We start from the raw sequence: 12,693 nt of genomic DNA, 5'->3' as shown, positions 1-12,693 counted from the left end.
TAGAAATGGAGCGTGAGGGAAGCAATGCCTTGGCGGGTGCCCCACGTCCTTTGGAAACTATTTCTTCCAATGTACCCTTTAGGTTTGAAAACAATGTGTGTCTTTGTGATTGCTGCAATAACACTCAGCCCGGGGGCTTGGGATTACAAACGGAGTAGACGTCCTTAGGAAACTATAATTTTCTAGTTCCCCCCTTTCAGGATTGGAAAGAAGGGCTTATGTGGTGAATGATTCCAAAAAAGAAAAAAGAAAGGCAAAGGGTCTCCCTCAGGAGTAGGAAAGGAAAGCAAAAGCACCCCTACCGCTTACAGGGACACAGACGTTCTTTGGAAAATAAAAGTTCCCTAAAGCCAGCCACAGCAAGGACTCTGCCCCAAGCCAATTTCCCCCAAAAGAAACACAATATCGAACCAGCAACAACAGACACTCTACCCCAGTCACTTAGCCCTCTCTCCCCCAAGCAAGCAAGCAGCTTCCCAGCGCGCGCGAAACACCCTCTCTTCTCGGTATCCTAGCCCAGAATGGCTTGGCTCCGTTGCGGAGGATGTGGATGCGGAGGACGCTAGCCCCCACCTTTTTCAGCCATCGTGGAAGACTCTGATTGGCCAGGAAGCAGTAGCCATGTTAGGCTGCGCTAGGCTCCCATTCATGTTAGGTTGCAGAAACAAAAAAATAAATAAAAAATAATTTTTAAAAAATATTTAAAAAATTTTTTTGGAAGGAAAAAATTTAACGAAAATTTTAAGAAACAATTAGAGAATGGGCCAACGATGGTTCGAATTACATTGCCAGTTGTGCCCAGGGAAAACGTTTCAATACTCATTTCAAAAAATGAGAACAATACGAAATACGAAACGAGAATTATTACGAACATATGGACAACCCTATTGTTTATAAGGCCAAAAGAGGGATCAAGATTGTCCAGGAAACCAGGACGCTCACATTTCCAAGCTAAGTTGTGGAAATGCTAGGCCAGCCATCCACAGTTGGGTGCCCTCCAAATGTGTAGGGCTACATTGTACCACACATTTTCAGTGTGGGAACAGTGAGAGTTGGAGTCCAATTCATTCAGAAAGCACAGTTTGGTCTATACAACTATTTCTTAGTAGCCGATGTCAGGGGCGGGAAGTTCCCCACGCCCCAATATGCCAAGGTTTTCCTGTTGTTAGTGTTGTGGTTCAGTCTGATGATGATGAAGGGGGATTTGGGTCTCGGCAACAGTTTCTGCCAGGAAATGCGGATCAGCAGTTTGTGCCAGGAAATGTTGAAGATTCAGAAATGCAGGTGGATTCGGGGAATGTTGATGGCTTAGAAAAGCAGACAGATCAGGGGAATGTGGAAAGCTCTGAGTTTAGAATCATAGAATCATAGAGTTGGAAGAGACCTCATGGGCCATCCAGTCCAAGATTCTCTAGATGTCAGCGAGGGAGAAGAATTCTCGTTAGACAGTGATTCTAGGTTAAAGTTGAGATCGGGCCTCAGACGCTCCATGAGAATTGCAGGCAAGCGTGGGAGAGGCAGATCTCAGAGGAATGTGTTTCTAGCTTGCAAGCATGCTTAAAAAGGGATGCAATTTGGGAAAGATTTTAGACAGCAATATTGCTGTTTAAGAATCAACTCTTGTCTTGGTTCATGGAAATAATTCCTGCTTTGTTTCATGATTAGAACTGTGTTTGGATATACTTTTGAATCTCATGTTACCTTGTTTCTTCAGGACTACTTTGCTATTTTTGGGATTTGAAATATTATCTACGAAGTCTTTGGCCTGTGTTTTGTAGATTGCCCTTGCAATCAGATACTTGCTTTCTTTATTGCTTTTTTAAAGTTTTGCTACTTTTTATCAATAAACTGAAAAACTCAAGCCTGCTGTGGTGCAGTGAGTGTGTTGGAGCAAGGTGAACTCAGGGCTGAGGTGCAACAGTTAATTGCCATCAAGTTGATATCAATGTATGGAGATTTCCAAAACACCTTGTCATCAACAAGCTGACTCTGGTCAGCTTCTGTGTACTTAGGACTGTGGCAATGTCATGGATAGCATGGATGAGAGCCCAGCCAAGAACAGCAACACCCTCAGCCACACCCAGAAGTAATACTACTTAGCTTGCTGGCCAAATACAAGAGGGTTTAGTGAAGCAGGCTGAGGAAGAGTTAATGGTTCCTTCTTTTCTAGAACAGAGAAGAGAAAAATCTCAGCTGAGACATTCAGTTAGAATTATTGAGAGAATGGCCAGAAATAGAGATCACCTGTGAAAGCAGCAGTTAAGGCTTTGCAATGTGCTTCCTAATTAGTGGTGGCATTTGAAACCATACCTTGGATTCTGTACTCTAGAGACCTGTGGACACTGTTTGGAGTTTTGGACAGTTTTGTCAGTTGTAAGTTTGGTGATTGGACTGAATTAGGACTGAACTTTGGCTATTTTACTTGTTCCTTGAAAGCTTGTTGTAAATGAGAATTGACTGGCTGGCGTCGGACTGTATGACTATATTACTGGAGATTCCAGGGCGAGGTATTTAACAGGCTTCCTCAACTGAATTACTCCTTCTGTATTGTAGCCTTTTTTCATACAGCCTTCCCCTTTATCAAGCAATATTATATTTTCTAATGAGCTATGTCATTTTGTATTATGTCCAAAGCCTCAGCTTGGTCATTTTGGATTGTAAGGAACGTTCAGATTTGGATTGCTTTAGGCAGTCTATGGTATCCGGATAACTTCTCCAGCAGCACCTTTCAAATGAGTTGATTATTATTTTGTCAGCTTTCTTTACAGTCCAGCTTTCACAACCATACACAGAAAATGGGAGTACTATGACACGAACAATCCTGAGTTTGCAACTTATTTGTGATCATTGATTACAACTGTTCATTTCTTTTCTGGAAACATTTAGCAGACTTGCAGCCAAGGACTCAGAGACTGGTACCATCAGAAATCTCAATACTCATCAGAAACCATATGCTGTGGGGGGACACTTTCTGTTGTCCATATATAGTGGATATATAGTGACTTTTTATTGTAACAACATTCACAATTCTCTAGCTATCAAGTGCAAAGGAATTCTGGGAGTCATAGTCCAAAAAAGTAACATTTCCAAGTTGTGGTTGAGGAAACTCAGTTGTGTTTCATCCTAGCTAGGAGTCCTCACAGTCATGATTCTAAAATCTGAGTGTGGATAAAACTTTGATTAGTGCTATAAATCAGGAAACCTATCTCAACCAAAATTATTCTCACGTGTAAGGTGTATCTTGCTTCCGTAGCAGGTATCACCTCTATAGTTGGCAAAAACCAGGATGCTTCCAGGCAGATACTAATTGAATAGAATTTATTGGCCCTGGCTCATTATGGCAATTATCTTTTCATCAGAAGAAGCTTCAACATTGTATGAGGCAGCCAACAGCTGGTGTACGACAATTTCTGATAGTGGACATTAACCATTAAATACTTGGCTTGATAAATAAATAATGCAGGAGGTGTCAGTAGCCAAAAGCTATTTTTAGATCTTGTCCTCATGGTGGCCTGACATCCAATTAAAGTTCACAATAGCATACCTTGATATCTGATTCCAGAGCTTTCTTATTTTGTGTTATTATGAGTATAAGGAAACTGAGCTAGATTTGTCTTTTCTGGCAGAGGGAGGTGACCATAACACTTCCATGCTGTCGTTCCTGACGTATTTGAGCTAGGTTTACCAAGTGATAATCAGGAAAAGGCGCCAATATCTTTAAAGTGTGTGCAGAAGAGGGGATATCAGCAAGTGGAGGTTGTGTGACAAAAAAATCTCCTGATTAAATCTCCTCTTCTGTTTTTAACTGGTTTTAAGACAACGTTGATTTATGGTGACCCGATGAATCAGAGACCTCCAAGTCTCCCTATGGTGAACTACTCAAGTCTTATTTATTTATTATTTATTTACAGTATTTATATTCCGCCCTTCTCACCCCGAAGGGGACTCAGGGCGGATCACACATATAAGGCAAACATTCAATGCCTTAACATAGAACAAAGACAAGACAAACATGGGGCTCCGAGCTGGCCTCGAACTCATGACCTCCTGGTCAGAGTGATTCATGCGCCACAGCCCGGCCCAAGGCTCAAGGCAGCCATGGCTTCCTTGGCTGAGTCTATCCATCTGAAATGTGGTTTTCCTCTTTTCCTACTGCCTTCTACTTTACCAAACATTTCATCTTTTCTGGTGAGTCATCTCTTCTCCTGATATGGCCAAAGTACAATAGCCTCAGTTTAGTTATCTTGTCTTCTAGGGAGATTTCGGGTCTAATTTCATCTAGGACCCATTCATTTGTCTTTTTAAGCAGTCTATGATAGACACAGGAGAACCTAAAAAAGAAACACTGATTCCTTTAATCTCTCTCTGTGGTGTTTCTTCTGCCCCTTTTGATTGCTTGGTTATGGACATGGCAGTGATGGTGGCCAAAGAAAGATGACCCCTGAAGGTATTATTGATGCTTTTCCTTCTCTGATAAATTATGGATTTAACCTATAGCTATGTTGAGCTATGTTGGGAGCTATGTTGGTGGCACAGTGTGTTAAAGCACTGAGCTGCTGAACTTACAGACTGAAAGGTTGCAGGTTCGAATCCAGGGAGCAGAGTGAGCATCTGCTGTTAGCTCCAGCTTCTGCCAACGTAGCCATTTGAAAACATGCAAATGTGAGTAGATCAATAGGTACTGCTCCAGCGGGAAGGTAACAGCGCTCCATGCAGTCATGTCGGGTTCATGATTTTGGAGGTGTCTATGGATAACGCTGGCTCTTCGGATTAGAAATAAAGATGAGCAGCAACCCCCAGAATTGGATGCAACTGGTCTTAACGTCAGGGTAAAACTTGACCTTACGATGTTGAGAGAGGAATGACTCTCAACCTGTTCACAAGTTAAATCACTTTTTTGCCTGAAAAAAACCCCCTCCCCTTGACCTATACATGAGCAGTACCAATTGGAAGGACAGTTGAAGGATATGAGCAAATTCTCCTCTTGACATTCCTCAGATCAGCTAATGTATGTTTGGATCCCAATGGAATCCAAGACAGCTTACTTTCCACGTGAATATATCCACCTACTCCTTTAGGAGATGGTAATTCAAAGATTTTTGTGAAGGTTGTTATCTTTGATTATTCATAATTGCCCAATCAGCCAAGTAATTGGTATGCAGAGGAGTGTAAACACCTCCAAGAACTGCGATATTGATGTCTGAAAATATCAAGGAGTGAGAGAGAGGGAGCAAAGGGGAAGGGAAGAGGGGCGAGGAAGAGATGCTAATTTCCAAGTTCCGACACTCATTTTCTATTCCAATCAAGGCCTGAAAAACATAGATAACAGAAATCACACTGAAGGTCCTACCAGGATGGGGAGGAAAGAATCTGTTTCTGGGAAGCAGCACAGCTTTAATCATCGGACTTCCTCTGCAAATGGTTTGTGTCTGATTTCTCGAGTGTGTTGTTGTTAAATGCCTTCAAGTTGGCTTCATCATATGGTGAGCCAATGAATGAGAGACCCCCAAGTCCTCCTATCCTCAGCAGCTCTGTCCAGGTCTTGCAGACTTGGAATTATGGCTCCCTTGATTAGTTCTATCAATATGGTCTTCTTCTCTTCCATCTTCCATCTTCTATCCTATTGGACATGATGACCTTTTCTGGTGACCATACCTTCTTACGATATGGCCAAAGTACAGTTTGTCACCTTGGCTTTTAAGGAGCCACTGATTTAGCAGTCCAAAGTACCCATAGATGCAATGTAATTGCATATCTGTAAAGCACTGCAAAACGTCTTGTATGTTTTGATGTTATCACTTGTCTTTTCACTCTCCATCATTAAAGGTATACTGGCTGAATTTCTACACCAAGATCTCATGGAATAAATTTCTGCTTTATGCTTTGGGATTTATGCTTTATGGTTAGGATTTCTGGGAGTTGAAGGCCAAAACATCTGGGGACCCCAGATTGAGAAACACTGGTATAAATCTGTGATTTTCAACCTGTGGGTCCCCAGATGTTTTGGCCTTCAACTCCCAGAAATCCTAACAGCTGGTAAACTGGCTGGGATTTCTGGGAGTTGTAGGCCAAAACACCTGGGAACCCACAGGTTGAGAACCAATGGTATAGATAGTCTCCCATAGGGCTGTGCAAAGCTTTGGAGGTCTGTTTCATCTTTCAGAGATTTGTATGATTCGTTAATACAAATCTCCAAATTACTAATTGGAACAGGACCCATTCCAAAGCATTACAAAACAAAACTGAAGCCTTCAAAACATTTTGGAAAAATTAGTAAATATTTGTGGTTTCGGAACATTTCAAGCTCTTTTTTTCCCCAATGTAATATGTTCCATAATTGCTTGGGGTGGAAGGGGCAAGGGGGCTGACGTGACTGACAATGGCAGAAGTATGCTTTTTTTTTTCCATGTCAGCCAATCACATGGCTTTCTGCAAAGTTGGTTCCCTCCCTTCAATGTCTGTGTTTTTTTGGGTTTTTTTGGTGAAGTTTTTGTATGGATGACTGAAACATTCTGAAACTTGGCAGCCTTGAAGTTGTAAATGTTGCCTATAAATGTGCCAAGTTTCATACTGATTGCCATGAAAAGAATAGATAAATGAGTCTCAAAATTCTTCCCATTGTCACAAATGGAAAAAAAAATAATGAAACAATTACAAAATTTTGGAGATTTGGATTGCGAAATGAGATGGAACCCCTCTGAGTCTTTATGAAATCAAGCAGGGGGCACCTGAATCTTTGAGCAAATTACTAATCAGATTTCAGCCACTTTGCACACCTCTAGTCTCTCATCCAAGAGAGTCTCCCATATGGGCCATGCAGTCCAACCCCCTGCCAAGAAGCAGGAAAATCACAGTGGATGATAAAGCACTCCCAACATACGGCCATCCAGCCTCTGCTTAAACGCCTCCAAAGAAGGAGCCTCCACCACAGTCCGGGGCAGAGAGTTCCACTGCTGAACAGCTCTCACAGTGAGGAAGTTCTTCCTAATGTTCAGGTGGAATCTCCTTTCCTGTAGTTTGAAGATGTTGTTCTGTGTCCTAGTCTCCAGGGCAGCAGAAAATAAGCTTGCTCCCTCCTCCCTATGACTTCCCCTCACATATTTATACATGCTATCATGTCTCCTCTCAACCTCCTCTTCTGCAGGCTAAACAGCTTCCAAGGTAACATATGTGTGCATTCCCTTACTTGTGGAGTTGCTATTTTCTAAGGCCTTTGCAGCATAGATTTACTCAGTGTATGGTTATCTATGTGGCATTCTGGAAGTATCATCATTTTACACCCTGTTCCACATTTTTTGATAGTATGTAAGCAATCATCAGTGTTGTACTTTCAGTGCCAGACGACAACTGCTGCTGCCGCCTCCTCTTCTTCTTCTTTATAGCCTGCTTTTTCACCCTTGAAAGAGACTCTAAGACATGATTCATTGAGACAGAAGAAATGGGCTCTGTGCATTTATTGGATAATAGGACTATACGTAGATAGATAGTTGCACAGTGTTGACATACACCTGAGGGATAGTATAGTACAAGCATGGGCAAACTCCAGCCCTCCGGGTGTTTTGGACTACAACTCTCACAATTCCTAACAGCCGGTAGGTTGGTAGGTGACTGTAGACTTAAGCTTGATTTACACTGCCACATAATACAATTTGGAACTGCATTATGTGGTCAGTAGGCATGTCCGATCGATGAAAAAAATGTTTCAATTCTCATTTCTAAAGTAGGTCGCGATGGCGCTTCGATATAGAAAGTATTTCCGATTTTTTCACCCAAAAATTTCAGATATTTCCAAAAATTCGTAATGATTCTAAATGTTTCTAAAATGGCAGACAAGCATGCGCAATCGCCAAAAAAAAAAAAAAAAAGGAACCGGGGGGGGGGGGGGCTTTTACAGGGCTCTCCCGCCCTCATTTCTTGAGCTATCCTCATCAAATTTGCAATGCCCTCGCAAGTTGTGCAAAGATACTTTGAAAACTAGAAATTCCCTTGCTATATTTGTAAGCAAGAAGGACACTGGAAATCAATGGTGTCTCTGGCTATGTAATCCCACAAGCCTCAACCCAATGCCTTCAATTAGAAATGGACCAGTGACCACCACGCCAAGCAATGCCCTGGCAAGGAGTGCAAAGATACTTTGAAAACTAGAAATTCCCTTGCTAAGAGAAAGAACCAGCACATTTTCCATATTTGTCAGATCTGCTTTGCTGTGGAAGATACATTTCTAATGTTTCAAGAAGATTTGGCTCTGATGCCGAAACTGCAGAGCATGATGTTGTTAAATTATCCCAGCTGCTAAATTGTCTAAATATCTCTTCCTGCGACATAATAAACTGGCAAAGGGGTTGGAATGAGTCCAGAAAATGCTTCTAACATGAATAGATGGTGAGAGTAAAAACACTGAATGAAAATAAAGTGGCGCATCTGCGGAAGGAGGATGTGACAGATAAGAAGGAAGAAAGCATGAGGTGTGGAAAAAAAATAACATCAAACAAGTGCTAGAAGGTGTGTGTGTGTGTGGCCGTGTGCAATTTCTATCTGCAACGCGGTGAGGAGGGGAAGAATTGGCAGGATTCTCAGTGACCTCATTCGGTACAAGGTGACTGCAGCAACAGAGTAAAGCAGAATGAATTTCAATGTGTATACTGCAGAGCAAAACTGGAGCCGATTAGAAGGAACAGTGGATGATATAGCTATGGACTTGCCTATACTCGCCCAAAGCTGCTGGAATGCTGGAAGTATTCACAATGTACAGTGATTTCCATTGTGTATCGTGGGCTTTTAGGTTTAATTTGACTTTTTTTCGACCTTGGGCAAAATTGGGGGTTCTCTGGATTTTGTAGGAACCTCTGGAGTAGTTGGGTCAGGGGTAATTTGGACAACTCAGATTTGATTTGCCCTGATTCACTAATCTAGAGCTGCTTCAAGATAGATTTATACCAGTCTAGCCTTCCTGGTATTGATGTGCCATAAGGGTGCATCTAACTGAAGAATTAATGTAGTTTGACCCTAATTTAAGTACCATGGCTCAGCGCTACGGCATTCTGGAATTAGTAGTTTGGGGAGACATCAGCACTCTTTGGCAGTGAAAGACTTTGTAAAACCACAACTCCCATCATCAATAGCATTGAGACATTGCAGTTAAATTCTACAGTGTAGATCAGTGGTTCCCAATTTGTGGGTCCCCAGATGTTTTGGCCTTCAACTCCTAGAAATCCTAACAGCTGGTAAACTAGCTGGGATTTCTGGGAGTTGTAGGCGAAAACACCTGGGGACCTACAGGTTGAAAACCAATGGTGTAGATTTTTTTTTCGTGTCAGGAGCAACTTGAGAAATTGCAAGCCACTTCTGGTGTGAGAGAATTTGCCGTCTGCAAGGATGTTGCCCAGGGGACGTCCGGGTGTTTTGATGTTTTTACCATCCTTGTGGGAGGCTTCTCTCATGTCTTCATATGGAGCTGGAGCTGATAGAGAGAGCTCATCCGCACTCTCCCCAGGTTGGATTCCGACCTGGCAGCCTTCAGGTCAGCAACCCAACCTTCAAGTCTCAAGGCTTTAACCCACTACGTCACCGGGGGCTCCATGGTGTAGATGCACCCTAAGTATTTATAGGCTTACAACTGTGGCTTGTTCACGGTTCACAGTTGCAACACTACGATTCCACTTTCACTGTTCTCATCATCATCATCCTTATGTGTATTCCTCTTTCCCCTAAAAACCTAGAATTCAAAGCAATTTGCAATTTAAAATAACTAAATTAAAACATGAGTCCAGTAGAATAAAAGGTAAACATGTTAATACAGGGAGATACAATATGCCAGATAACCTGGACCTGAGCTATATGGGGATTTATATTTTATAACTGGCATTTTTAATCATACCTTAAAACAACCTACCAGCCAATGCAGCAGTTTTAACAAGTGTAGAACCACTGAATCATAGAGTTGGGAGAGACTTCAAGGGCCATCCAGTCCAACCCCCTGCTGAGGAGCAGGAAATCACATTCAAAGCACCCCCGACAGATGGCCATCCAGCTTCTGCTTCAAAGCCTCCAAAGAAGGAGCCTCCACCACACTCTGGGGCAGAGAGTTCCACTGCTGAACAGCTCGCACGTGAAGAAGTTCTTCCTAATGTTCAGGTGGAATCTCCTTTCCTGCAATTTGACGCCATTTTTCCATGTCCTAGTCTCCAGGGCAGCAGAAAACAAGCTTGCTCTCTCCATCCTATGACTTCCCCTCACATATTTATACATATACTAGCTTTGCCCGGCCACACGTTGCTGTGGCTTATGGGAATCCTTTGTTGGCCAGATGGAATAGCAGTGAATAGCCTTGCAGTCTCAAAGCCTGGCTGTTTTCTGGAGTAGCTGGAGCTTTTTGTTGTATGAATGTAGAGGCATGGATGAGGGGTTGTGCTGCCAAGTTTAGTGTTTCTGGGATGTGTAGTTTTGTTTTTTTGTCCTAGGCCGAAATTTCATTACCTTTTTATATATATAGATAAATAAAATATATAAAATGGTCTTTGTAGCCTTTCCCAGCTGTAGCTCTTAAGGATAGCTGCATCCTATATAAACCTGGGATTTGCAGTTTAAGGATGAAAACATAGGATTCTCTGCAAGGCAATCTCTGCTTGTCTTGAAGGGAAGTAATTCAGGAAAGTGCACTGCGCAATCCAGCACATTATTACACTAGAGCCACTGGTCAGGTCTCTGGTTAGGAAATGAATTGATCTTTATTAAGGTCAATGATATGGGATGGCTCAAGGAACACGGCCAGCTTGGGCAATGTCAGGCTCCTCAATTTGGTACCCTAAAATGAAGCAGCAAAACAGATGTGAGCAAAACAGCTTATCTTTTAAGATAAGTCTACCTCCTCTCCTTCCTTCGGTCTCTCCTTGGGTTTATTGGCTTTGGAAACGTAATAATCTCTTACGGTACAATTTCAAGCAGCTGTTCTTTCATCTGCTGTTTTCTCCTCTTCCTCTGCAGCAATAATGGTAAGGCGGCTGCATCACCTGCAGCTGGAGAGAGAACATACTGTCCATCCTGGAGAATGTGAGTTTTACTGAAACGCTGTAATCAATGTCAGTTCTACGTGAATTCATCATAATCTTGCATCTCCATAACAATCCTATTTTTCTTTTAATGGTTACCTGAAAGAGCAGATAAGCACTCCAGAAAGGAGTTGTTGTTTGGTGAGACACCAGCACGCTTTGGTAGGGAAGGCTAAAGACTTTGTTAGGATTACAACTCCAGGGATTCCATAGCATTGAGGTCTGACAGTTAAAGTGGTGTCATAGTGCAGTAATTCTACAGCGTAGATTCACTATTGGTGACAACACACTGAGATTTCTGGTACTGTAGTCCAGCTGTCATCCACAAGTCATAGAACCAAGCCCAACAGACTGGAAGTAGAAACTGAGTTGCACAGAAGGGAGATCTAGATGGTTGGGATTTCTGGTATGATGCACACACAAATACCACCTCCCAACACCTTGAAGTGCCTGTATGGGTTGTTGTGGGTCTTCAAGTCTTTTCTAACTTACAAAAAACCTGAAGAAAACCTATCCAAGGGTTGTTGCAAGATCTGTTGAGAGGGTGGTTGCCATAGCCTTCCTCCAAGGCTGGGGGAATCTAATGTGTTCAATGCCATCCAAGAGTCCTAGTCCAGAATTCAAACCATTATACTACACAAGGTTTTGCCCATATGGGCTACCATGCTATTAATTTGGCACAGGGAGAATTGTTTTGTATTGTATACAAGGGTTGAATGAAAAGTAATGCCTCCACCTTCGTAACTCCTCAACAGATGGCAGTCCTGGTCTGCGGCAGGTACTGGCTTGTTCAGTAGACTCTCCTCTACAGTTCCATTTGGTGGGAACCTTAGAATTGAAAGGTTGTGTTGTTAAAGTGAAAAGTATGGAACCCTGCGCAGATGGTTGATCAATGCGACTTAAGCAATATGCAGTCATTGAATTCTTGAGAGCAGAAGGTGTCACCCCAAAGGAGATTCATCAGAGAATACAAGCTGTTTATGGTGATTGTGTTGATGTGAGTACTGTGCATCATTGGGAGAGTAAGTTTAAAGATGTTGAGGTGGGAACATCTGAGTTGCGTGACAAACAAAGAGTGGATGTCCTGTGACAGCAACCACTGAGTTTCACAAGCAAAAGGTTGACAGATTGATTCAGGACAATTGTTGTATCACTCAAAGAGAAATTTCAAACATAATCGGCATTTCAGAAGAACGTGTGGGTCACATTACTGCTTTGCTTGGCTATTGGAAGATCTGTGCACGATGGGTACTGTGAGACGCTGGTTGTGGAAACAGAGTGTCGACTTCTTCCGTGATGGCTTCAGAAAACTTGTCCATCGTTGGCAGAAATGTATCCAACCGTCTGGTGATTATGTGAAAAAGTGAATAGTGGTAGTTAAAGAGCACATTCTAAGGATTATTTCTGCATTTGATTTATTAAAATATTTCCATCCAAACCCAAGTAACAAAGGTGGAGGCATTTCTTTTCATTTAACCCTCATAGTATAGTACACCCTCCATATCCACAGGTCCAGTATTCACGTCTAACAAAATATCTCCCCCTCTAGGCATTTCCAAGGCCTTTGTGAGATTCCATGGTATTCTTGGGGTGGAAATTCTTCATTTCAATAGGGTTGGCTATTATGCATTGTTTTTCATATCCC

This window comes from Anolis carolinensis, chromosome 2, assembly GCF_035594765.1.
Source record: "Anolis carolinensis isolate JA03-04 chromosome 2, rAnoCar3.1.pri, whole genome shotgun sequence".
NCBI classification, from domain to species: Eukaryota; Metazoa; Chordata; class Lepidosauria; order Squamata; family Dactyloidae; genus Anolis; species Anolis carolinensis.
This window is presented reverse-complemented; position numbering follows the sequence as displayed.